Source organism: Peromyscus leucopus, chromosome 7 (genome assembly GCF_004664715.2).
Source record: "Peromyscus leucopus breed LL Stock chromosome 7, UCI_PerLeu_2.1, whole genome shotgun sequence".
Classification (NCBI taxonomy): Eukaryota; Metazoa; Chordata; class Mammalia; order Rodentia; family Cricetidae; genus Peromyscus; species Peromyscus leucopus.
Window position 1 is genome coordinate 116,072,189 of NC_051069.1, and position 17,625 is coordinate 116,089,813.

The 17,625-nt window shown below is 46.0% G+C and overlaps 1 protein-coding gene across 2 annotated transcripts in view; it reads left to right on the top strand.

The window, feature by feature from the left end:
• Positions 1-10,406: 10,406 nt before the first annotated feature.
• Positions 10,407-17,625, top strand: part of Rnf185 (ring finger protein 185) — a 31,602-nt gene continuing 24,383 nt past the window's right edge. The window contains exon 1 of one of the 2 annotated variants that reach the window (XM_028870695.2): positions 10,407-10,569. The gene's annotated coding sequence lies outside the window, so the exon portion shown is untranslated. The remainder of the gene's footprint in view (positions 10,570-17,625) is intronic. The other variant, XM_028870694.2, reaches the window with a different exon arrangement.

Sequence of the window (17,625 nt, forward strand, 5' to 3'; positions counted from 1 at the left end):
AAGGGGGGGAGAGAGAGATCTTGATCTAGAGTTAACTTGTTTGCTTTTATTAAACAAGCAGTTGTGGCCACTGCTCTTGGACAGGTGAGCCATCCTGTGACTATGGGGTCCAGTTGTTTGGACAGGTGTTAAGATAATCTCTTTGTACACTGTATAAGAATGTATCCCTGTTTAACCTCACCTGCCTAAGGCACCCTCTGATTGGTTTAATAAAGAGCTAAATGGCCAATAGCTAGGCAGGAGAGGATAGGCAGGACTTCCAGGGAGAGATAGGAACTCTGGGAAAGAATCTGAAGTGGGAGATTCGCCAGCCAGATTCAAAGGAAGTTGGACATAAGGTACTGAAAAGCAGTAATGAGCTACATAGCAGAATGTGGATTAATATAAACAGGATAATTTAAGTTTTAAGAGCTAGTTGGGAACAAGCCTAAGCTCGGGCCAAGATTTCATAACTAATAAAAAGTCTCCGTGTCATTATTAGAGAGCTGGTGGTCCAGAGAAAAACCTGTATGGATAGGTATGTCACAGGGCGTTTTCATGGCCCCAAAGTTTGGGTTAAAACCCCCGCTTGTAATGTCTTTTGTTTGGTATCAGTCCAGATTAGGGGCTCAGTGCCCTGCTTTGTCCTGATGTATCTCCACAAACTGTGGTGTCCAGAGGCAGCAATATCCAGCCACACCTAGGAACTCTTGAACCTGTGTCTTAGTCTTTGGAGTTGGCATCTGAAGGAAGGCAGCAATCCTACTCTGAGACAGGCTCCTTTTGCCTCCCTTCAGCTGGTAGTCGAGACAGCTAGCCTTCTACAAAGATGGGCTTTCTTAGCCAACCCTCTGTAGTCCAAGGACTGTAACTCTTGTAGCAGTCGCTCAGTGGCCCTTTCATAACCTATTTTCCCAGGAAACTTCTGATAGAAGGGCAGCAGGTCAGCACTAAGTGTCTCATCAAACAGGGCTGGCTAATTTTTAAATCACTGGGACAACCTGGTCCATGTCAGTCGCCCCCTAACCTCCCACTGGGTCTGTCCATTTAAAAGCAAAGATGCTGTGGTGGTTTGAATAGGAATGGCCCCCACTGACTCATGTGTTTGAATGCTTGGCCCAAATTACTATTAGGAGGTGTGGCCTTGTGGAGCAGGTGTGGCCTTGCTGGAGGCAGTGAGTCCCTATGAAGGTGGGCTTGGAGGTTTTAAAAGATCAAGTCTGGCCGGTAGGGCACAGAGCCCTTCTGCTGCCTTTGGATCAAGATGTAGAACTCTCAGCTTCTTCTCCAGCATCAATGTCTGCCTGCATGCTGCCATGTTTCCCGCCATGAAGATAATGAGCTAAACCTCTGAAACTATAAGCCAGCCATAACAAAATGTGTTCCTTTATAAGAGTTGCCGTGGTCAGGGTGTCTCTTCACAGCAATGGAAACCCTAACTAAGATAGATGGGTTGACTCACCTCTGCCAATGGGAGGCTGAAGAATGCATCTTTCGGGTCCAAGTCAGTGTACACCTGTTTCTCTGGAAGCATCAGACTCGTGAGAATCAGAGGTCCCATGTTTCTTCATAAGCAGGAGAAGCATATTCTAGGATGACTGGCAGGATACCTGTTTCTTCAAGCCAGGCAATATGGACTGCCTTTCCCCCTTTGGTCCAGAGTCATTGGGTATTGTCTGGACAAAGGTAGCTGAACTGGTTAGTTGAACAATTTAAGAAGCTTGGTGTTGGGCCAGTGCTGGGGGGGGGGGAGGTTTCTTCTGACAGAGGGTAAGACAGCAAAATTTGCTGGGTAAAGTTTATAAGTCTAACTGCATTCCATCATCAGGGAAGGCGACAGTGATTTCCAGTTTATGCAATAGGTCTTGTCGAAGTCAGTTCTCTGTCGTTAAACATCCTTTGAGCTACCTCCAGCAGCTGGGATCTACTTATATCTTCACATTTTTTAACTTTTAGAACTTTTTTTTAATATCTGGGGCTGACTGGGTAACAAAGGACATCTTTTTAGCAGTTGCCTTTAATCCTTTTTAAAAGGACCTAGCAAAAATTGTTCAAAGTCTCCTTGGTCAGTGTTGGACAGAAGGGAAAATCTGTTCTGTACAGACTGCATTACTTAGTCACAATTGCCCTGCCTAGCCCTGGGGCAGATTCTTCAGAGAATGGTACGTTTTGAGTTTTCCAATTATACAGATCACTGATTAATTAGAAGGCATAAATTATGAAAGAGAAAGTAGTGGAGGTTTCTATTTTCCTTTGTGCTCAGCTCAGGAGAACTTCCCCTTCCCTGGGGCTGCTTAGAGCAGGCACGGAGCAGAAGGAACGCTCACCTTGACGGAACTATCTCTCCCTCCCTGTGCACTAGGCTTAGATGGCAGGAGCCCTGGCTGAGCGGCCCACCTCCTCCTCACCTCCTCATACAGGGTCCAGCCCTAACTATGAGCAGGAATCAAGCAACAAAACAAGCAAATGCATGCTGGGTAGTGGTGCACGCCTTTAGATCCCAGCACTAGGGAGGCAGAGGCAGGCAGATCCCCTGAGTTTGAGACCAGCCTGGTCTACAGAGTGAGTTCCAGGACAGCCAAAGCTACACAGAGAAAACCCTTCTCAAAAAAAAACAAAAAACAAGCAAGTGTCCCTTCTCCTGGGACAGGTGGAGATTTGGGGGGTTTTCTAGGTGACCTGGCAGAACCAAAAGGATTTAGGTCCCCAACAGGAGGGAGCACAGGTCTTAAGCCAGGGGAATCTCACACCAGAGAAAGCCATTGGTCAATACAAGGGAACAAAATGGATAGAAACACATTAGAAGGACACACACACACACACACACACACACACACACACACACACACACAAAACGACTGGGGTGGCCACCACACATTCATACATCTGAAGAGGCAGAGGGATTCAGTGATATCTCACAGGGATCCTGAACACTGGATCAGCATCTGAGTCAACCTCTCCTATGTGACCAAACAGAAGGCAGGCGCCTTAACCAGACTTAGCTCCAGAGGTGACAGAGCAGGTGGCTGCTCACTCCCTAAGAGTCCCCTGACCACCACATTCTTCCTCCCTCCAAGGGGCCCTGAGACCCCCAGTGTCTCAAGGTCTAGTCCAGGGATCTCTGTGGGACCTCCAAAAATGTTACGGGGTATTCACCAGAGAAGATTGCTCACACATGGGTTTAAGTCAATAGAAAGTCTTTATTAGCTGACTGGTGAATATACTGGGTGTTCGGGATCCCTGTGTAGCTCCAAGCCTTTCTCAGGGTGATCTTTTATGCACAAAAACCATGTTCTGGGTTGACATACTTCAGTTAATAAGAACAGTTAGCCAGAAGCAGAACTACAGAAGCCAAAAACCAAGGTTAGTACCATTTGGAGACTTTCCCAGAACTATGGACTGTGATGGATTAGGTCTTTGTTTTCATTTTTGGCAGGTGGTGTCTACATACAGAATTTTACAGCCTGAATGGCAATTCTATCTTGAAGTTAGTTGTGCTAAGGTCTGGGGGCCTACTAAGGTCTGGGGGCCTGTTATAGTACTCATCTGTGGACATGAATATATATACACACATGAATATATACACACACATACACACATATGGAAAGAGAGAGGAGAGAGGGGAGAGAGAGAGAGAGAGAGAGAGAGAGAGAGAGAGAAGAGAGAGAGAGAGAGAGCAATTTACTACACTACATATCCATTTAGCAAAATACTAATAGTAGATGCTCCCAGAGGGCCTTGGACTTTCCTAGACAAAGGCTTTTAACCAGCTCTACAATGCCAGGCATATGGTCTTGTTTCAAGGTATCCACATTTAAAGGCTGTTGTAAAATATTACTTTAAGATGTGTTACATTTGTTTATGCGGTGAAACATTTGTTTAATGATGCCAAGATGTGTTGCATTCTTTATGCTGCATTTGCTTAACTCTGAAGCTGTGTTACTGTGCCTGTCTAGAACACCCAATGATCTAATAAAGAGCTGAACGGCCAATAGCAAGGCAGGAGAAAGGATAGGCGGGGCTGTCAGGCAGAGAGAATAAATAGAAGGAGCAATCTGGGAGGAAAAAAAAGAAAGCAAGAGAACAAAGAGAGGAGGATGCTAGGAGCCAGTCACCCAGCCACACAGCCAGCCACAGACTAAAAGTGAAAGTAAGATATACAGAGGTAAGAAAAGGAAAAAACCCAGGGGCAAAAGGTAGATGGGATAATTTAAGAAAATCTGGCAAGAAACAAGCTGAGCTGGGGCCAGGCATTTATGATTAAGGATGGGCTTCCGAGTTTGATTTATCTGGGAGCTGGGTGGCAAGCTCCCCAAAAGAGCAAAAACAATCAACAGCAAAGGACTTGCCCAGGACTATAAACTTTGATGGATTCGTACAGCGGTTCTCACCCTTCCTAATGCTGAGACCCTTTAATATAGCTCCTCATGTTGTGGGGACCCCAGACCATAACATTATTTTTGTTGCTAATTCATAACTGTAGCTTTGCTGCTGTTATGAATTGTAATGTAAATCTCTGTGTTTTCTGCTGGTCTTAGGAAACCCCTGTGAAAGGGTCCTGTGAGACCCATAGGTTGAGAACCATGGGTTAGGACTTGGTTTTGGTTTTGGCAGGTAGTGCTGCCTACATGTTGGGTTCCATGGCCTGAATGGTCCTTCCCTGGTGGCATCAGCTGTGCTAAGACCTGGGAGCCTGGTACACTTCCTTCTGAGGAGTAGGCCTAAGAGCCAATCAGGAAGTGATTGTGTATAACTAGGATATTGGTGCCACCTTTGTACCGGTAGGTATCGCTTGCCAGGCATTCCAGCATGCAGAGTCCACGTCTGGATGGGATTGTTGGTCATATTTCACCCCTAACAGGCTACACAAAGGGATGTGGCTATTCTGTGAAATTGTTATGTTCAACAGAATAGCCAGGTCTACCTGTGAGTGCCTGGGAAGTTCCAGGTTAAATTTCCCTTTATTTGAGCCTGTTTTCAAGTCTGCGTCATTTCATTTTTGCAGGGTAGGGATTTCATCTATGACTCCGTTTCTTTCTTCACACTCACTCTCTCCTCGGGCCCAATCACTAACAATCCCTTTAATAAGCACTTGTTGAATGAACTAAGATACTATTGGGAAAACTACTTGGGTGCCAAATAAAGCTGCACTCCTTACGTATGCCATTTGAAACAATGTGCACTTACAGTTAGCCTAGTCCATATGCAAATGCTGTTATTTGTCCCGATACTGTTCACTAACGCTGTTCCACTGTGCTCCTCAGGCCAGGGTGCAGTTTAGAACCATGCACATCTTGTCCTGCTCCTTTGGTCTCCTTTAGTCCGCAGTTTTTCAGGATGCTGAGAGCTATTTCTTAGTTGATCCGATGTTTTCCCCTGAGATTTGGCCATACGCTCTTTTATTTTAGGGGTGGTGGTAATGGTGGTGCTGAGGATGAGACCCAGGTAATTCAAGAAATCCACAGGAGTCTACTTAAGGAATACTAGGGAATTTAATAGAATATAAATTGAGGAAATACACTCACAAATACAGAACCGAGTAGACAGCTGAAGTCATCCTCTGATCTGACTGGGAGCGAATCCACCTGGCTGTTTGATCACAACAGGAAGCAGGGAGAAGGGATCTCACCACCCTTCTCCCTTTCCTTTGAAGAGGTCACATACAAAGACAAGAAGCACTGCCTCCTTCGGGCCGTATAGCCCAAGGTCATGGGCAGAGCAAATACTACCACACCTTTATATTTGCCATCTGAAACAGGGTGGACTAACAGTTAACCTATTGTCCATATGTAAATGCTATTGTTTGTCCCAATTCTGTTCACTAAAGCTATGTGTTCATGTAACCGGAGGTCAGCCCCAGTTTCTTTAGGAGCCATCTACCTTATTATTTTTAATTAGGGAATCAGAGGATGATTTTTAGAAGTTGGTTCTCTCCTTCCACCGTGAGTTCCAGGTAGCAAACTCAATCTGTCAGGGTTGGTTAGCGAGGGCTTTTGCTGGCTGACCCATCTCACCAGCCCTTCTCCTCAGTGAGACCACACCAGCTAGCCAGTAAACTCTTTCCTCAGTGCTGGCATTACAAGCAAGAGCCACTATCCCTGGCTTTTTATATGGCTGCTGAAGACTGAAGTCACCATTGAGAAGCCATTTCCTTGGCCCCTTTATTTGCTTCTCTGTGTTACTAAAACTCCATGGATTCTCAGTCGGGTGGTGGCGGTGGCGGTGGCGGCGGCAGCGGTTTGGTTCGATGCCAGCCTGGGCTACCAAGTGAGTTCCAGGAAAGGCGCAAAGCTACACAGAGAAACCCTGTCTTGAAAAAAAAAAAAAAAAAAAAAAAAAAAAAAAAAAAAAAAAAAAAAAAAAAAAAAAAAAAAAAAAAAAAAAAAAAAAAAAAAAAAAAAAAAAAGAAAGAAAGAAAAAAAAAGAAAAAAAAAAGAAAGAAAGAAAGTGGAGCTGGTGAGCCAACCACAGCACCAGGGAGAGAAGGAACTATCCTGAAGCAGGGGAGCATGGTAGAAAAGAAAAGGGGGCTGGAGGGATAGCTCAGTGGTTAAGAGCACTGTCCACTCTCCCTGAAGTCTTGGGTTGGACTCCCAGCACTTACACGGCAGCTCACAACCACCTGTAACTCCAGTTCCGGGGAATCTGATGCCCTCTTCTGGACTCCATGGGCACTACATGTAAGTGATAAACAGATAAACGTGCAGGCAAACATAAAATAAGATCAATTCTGTTGTTGTTTTGCTTTGTTTTGCAACAGGGTTTCTCTGTGTAGCCCTGGCTGTCCTGGAACTCGATCTGTAGACCAGGCTGGCCTCGAACTCAGGCATTTGTGTGCCTCTACCTCCCAAGTGCTGGGATTAAAGGTGTGTGTGTGTGTGTGTGTGTGTGTGTGTGTGTGTGTGTGTGAGAGAGAGAGAGAGAGAGAGAGAGAGAGAGAGAGAGAGAGAGAGAGAGAGAGAGAGAGAGAGAGAGCTGCCTTAGTTGCCAGCAATGGCCTGAGCCAGTCCTTTGCCATAGCACAGTCAGGAGTGTGTGGGGTGGGAACAGACTTGTCTCTGCACAAACAATGGCCACCATTGTTGACATGTGCTAAGAAGAATCTGGTCGAATGACAACATGCAAAGGAGGCACAGGGGGAAAACCCCAGCGAGGCAGATGACGCAGGAAGGGACCCGCTCTCCCGGCGGTTACTGACTGTTGAAACACAAGGTGTCAACACTAAGAAGGTGTCCACATTAAGTGGCAGTACTCTGGTGGCAGTTGGGATGAGAGAGCTCCGTGTACAGCTGAGAAGATTGCATGCCCTCCATGAGCCTGTCCTGACCAGGAAGGAGACCTCCAGGCCAAGTGGGCAGTGGGAGGAGAAAATAAACCACCATACAGAAGAGAAGCTGGAGCCGCTGGCTGCAAGAACGGTCCAGGACACTAACGTAAAGCAAGTGCAGAAGCCTGAGCTGCAGAGTTCTGCTTATGTCATGACTTCATGTCAGAAAACACTGATCGGGAACAGGCTCAGAGTCAGATTCTAGAACAGAGTAAAAGGTCGCCTCCTTGCTACACTCTGAGACAGGACATCTGAGAGCCAGGCCACTGCCGGCCTCGTGCTGGGAGCAAGAGCCCCAGGTACTTCAAGACCACTGCACTAAAACATGTGTTACCCGATAGGTGGAAACCAGGACCCAGGGCCTAGCAGCTGGAAGAGTCGGCAGAGGGTAAGAGTCACAGCACAGCCCCAAGACCTCAGGGGCTTTGATCCTCCCACTGCCTGGAGTCCTTCAATGATTAGGATGGCCAGAAGTCTCCAGAAGGATTCTGAGAAATCTGAGTACCTACAGAAAGCCAGTCCACCGTGCCCTGGGGCCTCTATCCAGGGAACAAGGGGGCACTCTCTGATCTTGTCCTGACTCAGCATGTTAAACTGTACTGGGATCAAGGGTTCCCACAATAACGTGACAGGAGAGGAAGAACAGCAGCAGCAGCAGCAGCAGCAGCAGCAGCAGCAAAAGCGGCATCAAGATGAATGGAAAAGAAGCCTGTTTGCAGAGGAAGACCAGAGCCCTTCCTTCCTGGGGCGTCAGGAGCAGAGCACTAGGAAAACAAAGCCCTGAAGAGACAAACAGGAGGCGAGAGCTCTAAGAGACCATGCACCGGCATGCCCCATGCTTTTTAGGTTCTTTGCTCAGCTTATTAGGCCACTTCCATTCTTGGGGATGGTTTTCTTTCTTTCTTACTGTCTTCCTTCCTTTTTTTCTTTATTAACTTCCTTCTTTCTTTTTATTCTTTTTTAAAATTTTTATTTATTTATGTATTTTTTTAGGTAAGTGCTCTGTCTGATTCCAGAAGAGGGCATCAGATACCATTACAGATGGTTGTGAGCCACCATGTGGCTGCTGGGAATTGAACTCAGGACCTTTGGAAGAGCAACCTGTGCTCTTAACCACTGAGCCATCTCTCCAGCACTGTTTTTTTTTTTCTTTAATTTTTTTATTTTATGTGTATGGATGCTTTGCCTGTTAAGTATGTTCATGCAGTACTCAGAGAGACCATAAGATGGCGATAGATCCCCTGAAACTGAAATTAGGGAAGGTTGTGAGCCACTACATGGCTGCTGGGAATCAAACCTCGGTTCTCTGGTCCCGTGCTCTTAACAGCTGAGCCATTTCTCCAGCCCAGTTTCCCCCTTCCTTTCCTTCTCTCCTCTTTTCTTCTTCTTCTTCTTCTTCTTCTTCTTCTTCTTCTTCTTCTTCTTCTTCTTCTTCTTCTTCTTCTTCTTCTTCTTCTTCTCCTTCTCCTTCTCCTTCTCCTTCTCCTTCTCCTTCTCCTTCTCCTTCTCCTTCTCCTTCTCCTTCTCCTTCTCCTTCTTCTTCCTTCTTCTCTCTCTCTCTCTCTCTCTCTCTCTCTCTCTCTCTCTCTCTCACTCTTTCCTCCTTCTCTTTCTTCTTTTTTGGTTTTTTTGAGACAAGGTTTCGAACTCACAGAGATCCACCTGCCTCTACCTCCTGAGTGCTGGGATTAAAGGCGTACACCACCACTGCTAGGCCAGTTTCTCCCTTTTTTGATAAACTGTCTAATTCTATCCCATGCTTAGTTTAAAAGACATGACTTTTTTTCCATCTCCTGGCAGCTGCTGGGATTTTCAACTAACCTGTACTGCTTTTCTCTTAAACTCTAAAAGAATTGTCTTTGTGCTTTCTTTAAGTCCATTTCTAAATTAATAAGACCAAGAATCCCCCAAAATAACCATGGTTTTCCCAGGAACAAAAGGAGAGGAGCATTCCCTCAGGTCCTCCACGGGTAGAGCTACAGCTGGAGTCTGATAAGGGAAGAACTCCAGGGAGATCTGCAAACTCATCTGTCATATAGAGTCTGGGCTCTCAAAGCTGCAAAGCAGAACTGAAAACCACCCAGTGCAAAGTACTTCAAGGCCAACATGCCAGCCCCACCTCAGCTTGCACTCATGAATGCTGCTGCTCCTGCTTGTCCGAGGCCAGGATGGAAGTCCCATCCTGTTTCCAGAAGGAGGTGTGCGGCTGGCTCTCTGCCCACCCTGTGTGCAACACATCTGCACAGCTTTGTCTGCTGCATGGCAGCGCCACTCATCTGCATTGAATGCTGCTGCCCTCGAATAACATTTGTTACATAGTCAAAGTTAAAACATCGATTTTTTTCATTCACTTTTTTAAAAAAAATATAATAAATGTACTTGTAATGTGAATGTAAGAAAATTCCTCATTGGTCACCAGTGCATCTAATTAGTTATACTTTTAAAATTAAAAAATCAACATGTACTTATTAAGTGTGTCTGTATACAAGAGAAGGTCAGGAGACAACTGTGAGTCCCTGGGGATTGAACTAGGGTTGACAGGCTTGGCAGCAAGCATCCTTACCCACTGAGCCATCTCAGTGACTCCAATTAGTTATACTCTTACTGTCTTTATTATTTTGATACTAAAATTTCACGGATTTGTTTAGTAGAGTCTTCAATGTAGCTCCTGTGTCGTTTTACACATTCCTATCCATCACCACCGTCCTTACATTCCAAGGTGGGATCTCTAGAACTGGCTTTTTCATCAAGACGGCCCTTTCCCCCATACTTTTTGCTACCGTTGTTTAACAACAGTCTCATGTATCCCAAGTTGACTTCGAAAACGACACTAATCTGATCCACCAACCCGGGTGAATGCTGGGCTTACTGGCGTGTACGCACACGTTTTATGCGCTGTTGGGAATCGAACCCACGTCCTCACGAAGGCGAAGCAAGCACTTCACCCACTGGACTCCCTTCTCCTCCTCCCCACGCTCTAGGAAACACTAACAAAAGGCCGGAAGTCCTCCGCTTCCTGCCCCAGGGCGGAACTTACGAGCTCGCCCGGCACCGGGCCGGAGCTCGGCGCTGCACACCAGCCTCTTCCGGCTGTAACCGGAAGTCGCTCTGACAGAGGCGGCTCCGCGTCAGGTGACTGAAGTATAGGGTGGGAGGGGCCGGAGGTTCAATCTTTCTGACTGACGAGCCTCTAAGACTGGCTTTGGCCGCCGAGGGACAGAGAGGGGCTGGTGGCGTCGCTGGCGCTGGCTGTGCGGCGGCAGGTACGTGACGAACTGGGGCGGCGGGCCCGGGAGGCGTGGGACCCCCTTCCGGGGCTCGGGGACCAAGGCACCGGAGACAGCAGGTCTGACCCTTCCCAGGTCCCCGGAGAAAGGTCAGGCCCGCGTCCTTGGGTACAGATTGGGCAAACTGAGGCTCCAGAAAAAGAGAGGGGCGCGCACGAGCTCCCTTTCCCGACAGGGGCTCACCCTGTGCCTCGACCTCGGGTGCGGGACCGTCCCCCACGTAGGTGGTGATTTGGCCGAGTGGAGAGGTACGGAGTGTGGTCCACAGATTGGGGGCGAAGCGGAGGAGACCCGGACTCGAGTTCGCCGCCCACAGCTAATTGTGCGTTCGAGACCGAGTCCCCCTACCTCACTGAGCCGAGTTCCCCCGCGTGGGAATCGCGGCGCGGCGTCTCAAAACGCGGTCCTCCCGCTGGCTGCCCTCAGCTCCTCTGGGATGCCGGCTTGCCAGCCCTGGACTCCTTCGACAGCCTCTTTCGAATCTGGGTTTGGAACCTAGGAAACCCGACTTTGAACGTTCTCCTCGGGGCTCCTGTGCCCGCCGGGGTTTGAAGCCTGATCGGCTCCAGTGCTCTCCCGCCGTGAGTGCGGGATTCGCGCGGAGGCAGCTGGAACCGGCTCGGTTCTGTGAAACAGCAGTCTGGCTTAGGAAAGACCACCGGAGGAGAACGACTGTCTTTAAGAGCTGGCCGGGGGCGTGGCGCGCGTAGGTTATGGCAAAGAGGACTCCCACTTAAACTCTGGAGCTGAAAGAGGTACAACTAGGATTAATAGGTGGGTTCTACGGGAAGACAAATGTGTACTTAATATTAAGAATTTAACGGGAGAATGAATCATCAGAGGGGACCATTGATGGGATTGGCTGTCTCCTTGTGGAAGAAGGTGTACAGGTATTGGATAGAGGTCCTTTCCAACTTGAAAGTCTCTTATTCTAAGTAGTTATTATGAATCTATCCTTCCATTGCTAACTCTGCCCTCAGAGTGTATGTGACATGTCTTTTATTAGTTTGAGACTGGATCTCAGGCTGGCTTCAAACTCCTTTTGTAGTTCAGGTTGGCCTTGAACTCCTGATCCTTCTGCCTCCGTTTCAGAGTGCTGGGATTCCACATTACTTAGTACCATTATGCCTGCTGAATGTGAAATTTCTTGGTCTTTCTTTCTTTTCTTAACCTCTCCTTCTCCCTAGCCTACATCTCCTGTAAATAAGACCAGCACACTTGATCTTACGTAATCTTTTTCTGGTTGTCATGTTCACCATCCTTCTTTTCAAGGACTTTGGAACGACCCAATAGCTGATAAAGGTGTTGGAAGTATTTGTTGTATTAATAAACAGTGATCCATTCTATTTGTTAGTAAGTTTTTGTTTTGCTTTTAAATTATTTATTTATTTATTAGTCAGGGTCTCACTTTATAGCCCAGGCTGTGATCCTCGCGCCTCACCCTCCCAAATGCTGGGCTGTATCTGACAGTAGTCATTTTTATTTGTTAAATTATTTATTTTTATTTTATGTGCTTTTTATTTATTTATTGTTTTGCCAGCATGTATGTCTGTGTGAGGGTGTCAGATCCTGGAGTTACAGACAGTTGTGACCTGCTGCCATGTGGGTGCTGGGAATTGAACCTGGGTCCTCTGGAAGAGCAGTCAGTGTCCTTTAATCACTAAGCCGTCTCTCCAGCTCCAGTAATTTGTTTTCTAAGAACAGTTTAGAAAGCTTCTGAAGACTATGAACTAACTAACACTCCTCTGTCTCTGTCTATCATCTGTCTCTCTCTTTTCCTTTTTCAGAGTATCATGTAGCCCAGACTGACTTTGGACTCAGGGTCTTCCTGCCTCAGCCTCCCAAATGCTGGGGTTGCTTGTGTCCACCACCCCCCTCCCCCCGCCCCCAGGCTCTGCTTGCCAGTGAACTCCAGATCACAGAAGGAGGGCTGATAGCAGTTTCCTGGGCCAGTCTTCTCCCTAATTTATAAACTGAGCCTTAATCCTCTCCAACAGTGTGGGTATAGACATTAGAGAAGTTTTGCAGTTTGTAGGCTAGCTATCCATCCAGCTCATATAACCAGTTCTTTTATGGTCCTGACTTGCCAGCACATCCTCACAGATGGTCCTTTAAGCATACCTATAGTTTTCTAATCTAACATTAGATTTCCTTATTTTGCACTTTACCAAACATTAAGTAGATCACTTTCCCATCTGCTGTTAAATCACTTAAGAACGTTTATATGCTGGGCATGGTGGCCAATGCCTTTATTGCCAGCTCTCAGGAGGCAGAGGCAGGTAGATCTCTGAGAGTTCAAGGCCAGCCTGGTCTATAAATCGAGTTTCAGGACAGCCAGGACTGTTACGCACGCACGCACGCACGCACGCACGCACACATATTGAGAAGCAAAGATTCTATATTATGCTCCAATTCTGCTGACACTTCTTCCACAAAACAAAAGGTTGAGTTGAACCAAAGTTCCTGTCTCTTTTCCTGTTGTTTATGTTTCTCAAAAAAAAATTTTTTTAAGGTGTGAAGTGGTCATTCAGTTGTTACGTGACATTCAAGACGATGTGGCCTTAGACTTAGTTGCCATCTCAGTGGCATTTTTGGAGTTTTAAAAACTTAACTTGGGAGTTTCTTTTTAAAGGGATACCTGATTGATGCTTTAGTAAGTGTATTCTACTGTCCACTGTCGGACTCCTTTGAGAAGGGATTTGATGGTAAAAATAAGTTTGGGAAAAGCTACTCACCATTATCCTTTCTTAGTGTCTTAATGTAATACCACGTTAAAGGCCCTGAGAGTTCTCACAAGAAAAATTCAGGCTTCTCTGGATATGGAAGATGGTTGTTTGGCTCGAACTGTTTGGAGGGCACTCAGGCAGGGGGATCAGGATCTGTCCCTGGTCTGTAGGTAGGCTTCTGGACCCCGGTGCCTGTGGTGTGACACCTTGCACAGCCTTGGTGCAGTGGGAAGGGGCTTGGATCTGCCTAGGCTCAGTGTGCTGGGCTTTGCTGACTCCTCATAGGAGACCTCAACTTGGGAGATGTGGGGATGCAAGGTGGCTTGGGAAAGAGGGCTGGGGGGAGGAGGAGGGAGGAGGGGGGACCTATGGATAGTATGTGGAGTGAGTAGAAATTTTCTTAATAAAGAAAAATGAAAGAAAAAAAAAAGAAAAATTCGGGCTTTATAATAAGCCAGCACAATAATGTGTTTTGCTTCCTTAGTGTTACCAAACTTATTTGGTGTGAAACCATCCCCCCCTTTTTTTTAATCTTTAACACAGGGCCTTGCTTCGTAATATCCAGGGTACCTTCAAACTTTCCTGCTTTTGCCTTCCAAGTACTGGGATTGCTAGAATATGCTACCACATGGGGTTATTTTTATGTATTTTTTAATTGAAAAATCACGCACTGAAAAATCCTGACCTAAAAACTTTGGCTTGTAGGCCAAATCTAGCCCTATGGCTGGTTTTTTTCATAGCCCGTGAGCTAAGAATGACTCCCCCCGCACCCCCTTCTGCTCAGGCTGGTCTCAAATTTGTGGTGACCCTCTCTTCCAAGTGCTGAGATATATCATTATGCTTGTCTGGCTTTTAAATTTCTTGCGTTTGGGGGCTGTATTTGTGTGCAAGTACTTCTTTGCTTTCTGATTTATTTATTTACTTATTACTACTTTTTAAATTTTGAAACAGTCTCTGATTGAACCTAGAGCTAAGCTGGCTGGCTCCCAGGATCTCCCTGTCTCTTTTCCCAGCCCTCGGTGCTGAGGTTACAAATATGTGTTGCAGTGCCCAGCTTTTACCTGTGTGCTAGGAATCTCAACTCAGATCCTAATGTGTGTGCAGCAGCACTTACCAACTGAGCCATCCCCCCAGTCCTAGCTTTTACATTTCTAAATGGAGAACTAAATCTTAAGAATCATCCCAGCATTTGAGGCAGGTGGACCTCTGTGAGTACGAGGCCAGTCTGGTTTGAGTTTCAGGATAACCAGAACTACATAGTGAAACCCTGTCTCAAAATCACAAAACCAGCCAACTAAACAAAATATACATATATACATACATACACACCTTCCCAGGTATGAAGGGTCATTTCATTATATTAGTGATTTACATTTCTCTCATGACTGATAGATAGTATTGAACATATTTACACGTGTTTACCATCATTTGTACATTTTGTAGGTTTTTTACATTTTATTCAGTGTGTGTGTGTGTGTGTGTGTGTGTGTGTGTGGATGTGTGGAGGTCAGAAGATAACTTGCAGGAGTCAGTTCTCTCCTACCGTTTGGGTTTATGAGGATTGAACTGAAGTTCTCAGGCTTCACAGCAAACACCTTTACCTACTAAGCTATCTCGCCAACCCATTCATCTGTGCATCTAATTGGGAGAATGTTCATTCAGTTCCTTTACCCATTCTGTAATTGGGTTGTTTGTCCACACGTACAATTTTGGCTATAAATATTCAGAGTGTTTGTAATCTCTGACAGCCCTGGGAGTAACTCAGCATGAGCTGAATGGCACAATAGGGACCTGCCAGTAACTTCCTTATCTGAAGGAAATTGGATTGGACATTCTATAGGCATTTTGTTGTTGTCTTTCAAGTCAGGTTTTCTGTGTTTAACAGTCCTGGCTGACCTGGAACCCCTAAATTCATCTTTGAGTGCTGACATGAGCTTTAGGGTTTTTTTTTGGGGGGGGGGGTGGTTCCAGACGGGGTTTCTCTATGTAGCCTGGCTGTTCTGGAACTCACTCTGTAGACCAGGCTGGCCTCGAACTCACAGAGATCCACCTGCTTCTGCCTTTCTAGTGCTAGGACTAAAGGTGTATGCCACCACCACCCAGCAATTTGGACATTCTCGAGCACAGGATAAGTTGTCCATTTTAGAGTGCTGATCATGCAGAACTTGGCACAACCCCAACCACTGCTGATTTGAGTGGTTCCTATGAAAGGAGTACTGTTTGTGCCCAGAAAACAGCATCATCCAAGATGTGGTAAGAGCATGTGGAGATCCTTATGTCTGTCACAGGCAGAGAGAACAGGGGTGCATGGTGTTGTAGAGTACTTAGGGCGAATGTGGGGTTACAGAACTGTGGGCTCACCATGGTGCTTCTGACTCCATAGCCTTGGCCTAACCACATCATCATGAATATTAAAACAAACACACCCCAGTTATTTAAATTGTTAAAGATTACTTACTTTGGAAAATTTAGAAAAGTATCCCTCTTACCCACCTTATCATCCCTGTATCATCTAAAGAGAACCTTTGTTACAGTTGTTCTTATTTCCTTGTTTCTTGTCACTGGGTACAGTGCAGGGGTGTGTGCGAGTGTGTGTGTGTGTCCATCTGGGGGTGGAGAGAGGGAGGGGGGTCGGTGTGCATGCCAAGTGTGCATGTGGACATCAGAGGACAACCTCAAGTGTCAGCCCTCCACTTAACACCTTGTTTGAGGCAGGACCTTGTTTTCCACTATGTATGTCAGACTAGGTGGCCCACGAGTTTGCAGAAATCCTCCTGTCTTTGTGCTAGGATTATGGACGCTTTCATTACAGTGTCTGGTCTTCCATGAATTCTGGGGAGTCAAACATGGGTTGTCATGCTTACGCAGCAAAGGCTTTTACCCATTGAGCCATCTCCCTGGCTCAGCACTGAGTGCATTTTTGTGGTTGAATCAGTTGCTATACGTAGTTCTGTATTCCACTTCTTTCCAGTTATCATATTTGAGATATGATGAAATCCAAATATCATATTTGAGCTTTACCTAGGCTAGTCTCAAACTCCTGACCTCAGTGGATCCTCCTGCTGCAGTCTTCCAGATGCCTGGGACTACTGGTACCAGCCATTAGCAGGTAGCCTATTAACATCTAAATGTTTTTGTGTTCCTGCTAGTTTCTTTGTAATTACTTGTAATGTCTGAATGAATTTCCATTTCCTTAACCATTCACTTATTAAGTTGGTAAATGTCATTGTACATGCATAATGGCTGTGATAACTACTCAGCATATGATCAGTGGGGTAGAACTGTGGTTTGGGTTTGTTTATGAAAAAAAATTGTTTGTTTTGAAATAAGGACTCGTAGCCAAGGATGGCCTTGAACCCCTTATTCTTCTGCTTCTACTTCCCAAGTGCTGGGATTTCGGGTATACTACACCACACCTGACAGTTTTTTTGTTCTTGTGGTGGGGTTTTTTGTTGTTGTTGTTTCCAGGCAGGGTTTCTCTGTGTACTCCTGCCTGTCCTGGAATTCACTCTTATAGACCAAGTTGGCCTTGTACTCACAAAGATCCGCCTGCCTTTGCCTCCCAAGTGCTGGGATTAAAGGTGTGTGACACCATCACCTGACTACCCAGTTTGTTTTGTTTTTTTATCATACTAAAATACATGTAATAAAATTACCATCCTAGTTTTTTTGTTTTGTTTTGTTTTTTCTGTGTAACAGCCCTGGTTGTCCTGGAACTCACTCTGTAGACCAGGCTGACCTCAAACTCACAGAGATCTGCCTGCCTCTGCCTCCCTAGTGCTAGGATTAAAGGCGTATGCCGCCACCACCCGGCTCATCCTGTCTATTTTTAAGAACACTGGTACTACAGAAGCATCATCACTATTTTTCTCCAGAACTTTCACTTTCCACATGAACCCTACTTTTGTTTTTTCACCTCTGCTAGATAAGACATGGGTCCACCTCTTCATTTTGATGGTGCACACATAGCACTTGAATGTGGAGCCCTTGTCCTCCAGGTGACCGTGGGACTTACTGAAGTTGCATTTCTGTGGTTATTGATCTGAGCTGGCTATTCTGTTCTAGGACTAGTTGCCTGGTTGATTCCCTGGGTGGTTTTTGTAACACCTGACAAACTTATTTTCACTCCACCAGCTGTTCCTCAGAAGTACCTGTTGATGTGGGTGTGGTGGATTTGTAAAGATGGACAGCTCTTTGAATATGAAAGTAGGTGCAAGATACATTGTACTGTGAGGAAATTTGTTACTGTTACATAAAAGTTAAATTGGGACTAGGCCATAGACTTCCTTGAGGCCAGGAAACAGAT